Genomic DNA, 7,222 nt, shown 5'->3' on the forward strand with positions numbered 1-7,222 from the left:
TCCTGTTTTGAGCTCACGGTGTGGTTTTGAATTTTTGAAAATTGTTTATTACATTTGAAATATGGATATTTTTCTTACAAAAATGCATGGATTCACTACAGGAGGCCTTTATTCACCCCCCAAAGCTGTGTGAGGCACGTTTTATTATGGATGCGCACGCTTTATTTGATGACTTGTGGACTGTTCAACTGCAACACCCGCTGATTGCAATGATAGAGCTTGGAATAGCCAGGACAATTTTTAATATAACTCCGATTGGATTCGTCTGAAAGAAGAAAGTTATATACACCTAGAATGCCTCGAGGGTGAGTAAAACACAGGCTAATTTTCATTTTTGGGGGAATTAACCCTTTAATTTGTATATATAAAAAAATAACTATGTACTTGTGTGTGTGTGTGTGTGTGTGTGTGTAAAATTCCACATATTGTGGTCATATATCATATTTCCATTAAAAAATAATAATAATAATAAAACATGGACCATGAATAACTGAACCATAAATAATTCAAAGAATAATATAAAACTGTATTAATTATGATACAGTTATACTCTATAAGGATTCATTTTCACATCATTTAAATTTTTGACTTATATTTTTGTTTATGTATTTGATCAAAAACACTGGAAAAAGCAATATTGTAAATATTAAATTTTAAAATAACTTTTATATTTCAATGTAATTTAATATAATTTTGTGTGTGTGTGTGTATGTATACACAAGTCATTACCGTGTTTGTGTAATATAAGTGTAATATATTTTTAAATGCTACATTTCAAAGTTACTTTCATTCATTGTCATTTTATTCAGAGCAAAATTAATGAATGAGACATGACATTTACAAAAAAAATTACATTTAACATATTGTACTGTTAAAAAGACTATGAAAAGACAAAAAAAAAAAACTATGCCTACAAAACATACATGCATACATACATACATACACACACACACACATACACAGACAAACAGACAGACAGACAAAAAACAAACAAAACAAACAAACAAACAAATAAATAAATAAATAAACCCTGCCCATGCCTTTTCCAAACATATGTGAAATAATCCTAGTGAGGCCATATGTGTGTTATTCGGCATTGTCACCCAAATAAGCAGTAGTGTCACATAGATCAAGCCAGTGTCAGCACAGGACAAGACGCAAGTGTGGACATCCACCCCGAGGAACAGCTGTCTTCCTACCAACGACAAGAGATAAAACAATCCATTGAGCAGTACAGAGATGTCTTATCCAAGACTAGCCTGGCGATGGCCAAGTAATCCATCATGATATAATAACCCCACCAGGAATGATTGTAAAGCCCGTTCTGGTGCCAGAGGCTCAGAGACGCTATTAAAGAGGAAGTTGAGAGGAAGAAGAATATAGGATTCTTTGAGGAATAGCAAATCGCTTGGTCCAGACACATTGTTGTCTGCTTCCAAAACCCAACGGCACCTTCTGGCCCCATGAACCTTTCCAGCAACACAATTAAGTTCCAGCTTGAGACCGTTACCCCATTATGAGTGGATGAGCTCATCAGTTAGTCCAACTTTATTTCTGTTTTTAGGCTAAACGAAAGGCAGGTGCCTATTTCTTTCAGCTAAAGAAAAGACTTCCTTCAGGTCACCAAGAGGATGCTGGCAGTTTGGTGTCTGGTTTATGTGGGTCACTTGTCAAATTTCAAACCCAGACTCTCTGAACTGTCTATATGAAAGCTGCCATCCGCAGATGGAACAGCTGCTCCAGAAGGTGCTAGAAAAGTTCAGGACTGTTTCCAGTGTCATCTAGTCTTGTCCATGAATATATAACGTCGACCTGAATTGTTACCATCAGGTCGATGGTATTGTGCTCCCAGATGTTCGAAAAACAGGTTAAAATTATCATTAATTCTCCAAGCAGTCAAGTTTTTACATTCTACTTCCTCTAGCAGTAACTGATGGTCAGTTAGACTGGTTATTAAATTATTGTTTATATGTATTTATATATGCCTAATGTGAATTGTCAAATGTCTGTGTTAGTGTATGCTGCAAACATACTTTCTCTTTGGGGATACATAAATACTGAACTGAAATCTGTCATATCCATCCATATATGAAGTTTCCCTACCTTTTGGACAAAAGGCAACACCACAGCCCTCTTTTCTCTATTTCCTTTAACCATGTAGCACAAAAAAAAAAATTAAAGTGTTTGTTTGTTTCTGTGAATTGTGGGGACTTTCCATAGACTTCTATTACTTTTATACTTACCAAACGATATTTTATATCCCCTAACCTAACCCTAACCCTAAACCTACCCTTTACAGAAAACCTGTTTGAATTGTTACACTTTCAGATAAACATCATTTACTATTTTTTATATTTTTTTCCCTCGTGGGGACCATGTCAAAATGTTCAGGTTTTGCTATCCTTGTGGGGACATTTGGTCCCTGCAATGTAGCATAAACAAGTACACACACACACACACACACACACACACACACATTTTTAATAAAGATCCAAACGAAGGTTCGGGAAGAGCCTAATCATTCAGTCTTGTCAATTATCATTACGAGCCTATATAAGCAGCTTTCATAGCACCTCCCGGTGTCAATTCTTCTTCCGGCATCCCTCCACCTACCCATCTCCTCCTCTATTTCAGTTTTTCTCCCTCTAGGTAGTACCGTAATGGGGGGTTGAACTCGGCGCTCAAGCCGAGCCTCGGGTTCGAGCCTCCATTAAGGACAGCAAGCCAAGTTCGTTTACCATTAACCATCAGGACTGGATGGGTAGGTAAACTCATGAAATAGTAGTTCACAACCCAGCATTTTTTTTCTTTTACATTGTCAAATCAAAATATCAAAACTATTTTTGGTGTGGTATAAAAAAAGCATGTTCCACCTTAACATAGTCTGATGCACATTGTAAGATTGTTGTATCCAAAAAAAAAGTGTGGGTGGGGGCTTCTGAGGTGTGCTTCTTGGGTATTTTTTTTTCATATCCCAAATATCTCAAAGGACATCTTGCGAAAAACTGCTAGCTGCCCCAAGTAAAGCCCTTGAATATCTTTTAACCTCACAACCTTTGTCAAATCCACTGACTATACTGGACATTTTGATCTGAAATGCTCTAACAACCTGTAAAAAACATAAATGAATGAATTAATGAATGAATGAATGAATGAATACATTAATGAATGAAAATATGTGCACATCAAACTGTATCTGGTGAATTTCACCAGCTCTTGCCATTCTGTTGTATATACATCAGATACTGTATGAATCAGTATATGGTCCTGAGGCGATTGTGCAGTCAAGATGAACAGAATAAATCCATTGGTCTTTTGTAGACATTTACCTTCACAGTTGTCCTCTGGCTAAATCACTGAAGTATCATTTGGTATTTTGCGTATCTGAGGAATTAGCAAGGAAGTTTAGCTGCCTGACGAACTGATTGACAGATTGATTTATTGTTCGTTCGTTCGTTCGTTCGTTCGTTCGTTCGTTCGTTCGTTCGTTCATTCATTCATTCATTCATTCAGGATCTAATTGTACTATCATTCTGTTTTATAACTATATATGTCAAAAAGCAGTTCATATCCAAAAATCCATATTTTCATTATGCTTTTTAGTATTTTGTATATTTTTATATTGTTTAAAATATTACCATTATGGTTAGAGCAAGCAAACCAACCAAACAAACAAATAAATAAATACATAAATAAATCTCAGCTTTGTCATTACAGGAATAAATTACATTTTAAATTGCATTTTAAAATAGCAAAACAATATGTAATTTATCAACTTTAAATTGAATTTTAATATAAAATATAAATTAAAAAAGGTATTAATATTTACTTTTGTAATTTGTCTCCTGTACAATTGTGGCTGTTTTTAAACACAACATCTTTGTGTTTAATTAATGTATTTTTCTACACTAACTTACACATAATGTATGTGCAAACATGAAATGACTAATTAAGTTTCTGCCCTCCTTTGCTTTGGAGTTAATGATGCCATAAAAAAAAAAGTCTTATAAAACCTTTAAATGTGAAGCCAAAAAAATCAAGGTTCGACACCCTTGCAAACACGCAGCCCTTGTGTGTTCCACCTCTTTTTGGTGGGCTCACAAGAACAAACTAATGAGCGCTGCAGTCTGGCTGTCCTGTACAAAGCCTGATTTTAACATGCTACAGTTTCTGATCGACTTTGCTCTGGAGTTAACAAGGCCACAAAGAGCTTACAAACATTGCATGTCAAACTTATTCAAATGTTTAGGAAATAGTAGTTTATATGTACATTTGACTTATGAATTGATACCATCAGGTCGACGGTATTGTGTTCCCAGATTTTCAAAAAACATGTTAAAATTATCATTCATTCTCCAAGCAATCATGAATGAATGAATGAATGCATGAATGAATGAATGAATGAATGAATGAAAATATGTGCCCATGTTGCCCAATAGAAACATCTGTAACTTGAAAAAGGGTCAAACTGTATCTGGTGAATTTCACCAGCTCTTGTCATTCTGTTGTATAATATACATCAGATACCGTATAAATCAGTTTATATGTACATTTGACTTATCTTGATATTAAGATTTAATGTATGACCTGAATCTCAATAGCTGTATCATGATATTTCTGAACAGAATTTTTCTTGATTCTATGGCAAGTGGGTCTTCTTGTAAAATGTTATGCTTTTCATGTCTTTTCAAACATGTCTTTACATCAGTGACAATGAATCATTGTTGCTGGAAGTTCTTCTCAAGTGTTTTTTTTTTTTTATAATGACATTCACCGTCTGCACTGACAGATACAATAATAATCTGAGGGTCTATTTGTTGTCTGCCTTTACACTATGTATGTATATCACTATAACCTCTTTCAATTTTCTCTTATAACTATGACAACACAAACCCAATATATCCTAGAGCAAAGAACGGACCCTTAACATCTTCCATGTTATTATGTTCTATGACGGAAATAACAAGTACCCGCAATCACCTGCCACAAAGTCTCAGCTCCTACAGAGAACAAACACAGACAGAATTGTCATCTTCACAGATCTATCACATTAGCAGTCCTGTCAGAGCTCCTGTTCAGAATGTCGTATCAAACATAAACATGATACCATCAATATTAAAGTGAAATCCTAAATTCATTGCAAAAACTGTCTTAAAGATATAGTTCACCTAAAAATTAACATTTGCTGGAAATGTACTCACCCTCAGTTCATCCAGGATGTAGATGAGTTTGTTTCTTTATCAAAACAGATTTGGAGAACTTTAGCATTACATCACTTGCTCACCAATGGATCCTCTGCAGTGAATGGGTGCCATGGATGTTTTAGTTTTAGATAGTTGGCTAATAATGCTTTTGAGAACTGCATCCCTGGTTGGTTTCTTTCCTTTCCTTTTGATTTAATGTAAAATCATCTTTTCACGTTTGATGTCACCAATGGAGAATGTTTATTCTTTAACAAAAAAACATTATTTGTTTTTGTGTCAGATAAAATGCAGCTCTAATATGTATGCAAAACATATTACCCCCATAAAAGGATATTTCACCCACATGTGAAAGTTCTTTCATCATTTCCTCACCCTCATGCCATTCCGCTATGACTTACTTTCTTCTGTGGAACATAAAAGATGTTCAGCAGAATGAAAGACAGCCTCAGTCACTGTCATTGTATGAAGGAAGGGAAAAATGCAAAAGAAGTGAATGGAGAGTAAGGCTGTCATTCTGTCTAACTTTCCTTTTGTCTTCCACAGAAGAAAGTCAAGCAGGTTTGAGATGAGTAAATGATGAAATATTAATTTTTGTACTGTAGATTTACAGAGTATGTTATGTACTTTTATTGGTATAGTCTATTTTTTTTTGACATAAATTAATGCTTTTATTTAGTAAAGATGCATTCAATTGATCAAAAGTGATATGATGTTACAAAAGGTTAAATGTTATTTCAAATAAATGTTGTTCTTGTGAACTTTAAATTCATAAAAGAAATGCATCACAGTTTCAACAAAAGCAGCACAACTGTTTTCAGCTCAAATGAAAATTTAAATTTTTTTAAACACCAAATCAGCATATTACAATGATTTCTAAAGGATCATGTGAAACAAGTGGCGTAGCCAGAATTTTATTTTTGGGCGGGCCTGGACAAAAGCGAGCGGGCACTAGGCTAACTAACGGACGTAGTCCAGTGGCGTAGTGCAAATCCACGCCCCCCAACAGCGAACTCAAGGGTCGGTGGGTTGGGGGGCTGGATATGTCACAATATTGTAAATATTTGTTTTAACCCTTAAATGCATGAATGTTTCGCCAATCATCATTACATATTCCTATATATCCAGCATGGATGGATCTCCAACTGCTGCAACAGCAAAAAAACTATCTTGATATTTTAAGAACAATTACAGAAGAATATAATAAAGCATATTTCGTTACCTTTTGAAACTTAAAAGGGCTCAATTTGAGCAGATGATTTTACCTTTGCTGTCATCGTCAGAGTGCACTTCCACAGTACATTCAGCATCTGCCTCATATTCACTATTTCAACCATACTCTCAAAACTATCGTTTTCAATTACTTCATATTCAATATTTTGGTCACTGGCAGCTTATTTACCACATCCAGCATCAAATGACAGTGACATTTATATTTCATTGCGTATAGTAATTGCGCTCCAGTAAAGCCATTCAAACCAGTAAAATTTTTGCTGATATTCGTCTGTTTTATGCCTGCGGTAATTATGAGTGAAACGTCACGTCATCATTGTGTATCAAACAGTGCCACCTTGAGGAAAAAAGATGCATTGCACAAATTGAGTCATCAGATGAAAAAAGATGCATTGCACATATTGAGTCATCAGATATGTAAATATAGTTGTGCAGGATAAAATACTTACACATTTAAATACCTCGGGTCTCTAGCGACCCTATACACTTTTTACAAACAAATTATAAGAAAACTGTCATTCTTTTATATTTTACTATTTTTTTTTATAAAAAATTGGTTTATAATTAATAGATTGAGGAATACTAAGAAAGTTGATGTCTAACTAAAAAAAAAATGAAGGGGAGAGGGTAGAGAATGATGTCCCGGGTCGCTAAAGACCCGAGGTATACATTTAAGGGTTAATTAAATTCTAAAAATATCTATCTATCTATCTATCTATCATTTTATTTCCAGGGTTTCACATTGTCAGTGTCACAGTTACTTGATCTTAAATATTAAATATTACCTA

At 34.6% G+C, this 7,222-nt stretch overlaps 1 long non-coding RNA gene across 1 annotated transcript; it reads left to right on the forward strand.

Moving 5' to 3' along the window:
• The first annotated feature begins 385 nt into the window (after positions 1-385).
• Positions 386-6,163, forward strand: LOC107752687 (uncharacterized). Its single transcript, XR_001641378.1, has 3 exons — positions 386-408; positions 5,760-5,762; positions 6,100-6,163. It is a non-coding gene; the product is annotated as an uncharacterized LOC107752687 (long non-coding RNA).
• The last annotated feature ends 1,059 nt before the right edge of the window (positions 6,164-7,222 follow it).

This window comes from Sinocyclocheilus rhinocerous, unplaced genomic scaffold (assembly GCF_001515625.1).
Source record: "Sinocyclocheilus rhinocerous isolate Xijiao unplaced genomic scaffold, SAMN03320098_v1.1 scaffold1432, whole genome shotgun sequence".
NCBI lineage: Eukaryota > Metazoa > Chordata > Actinopteri > Cypriniformes > Cyprinidae > Sinocyclocheilus > Sinocyclocheilus rhinocerous.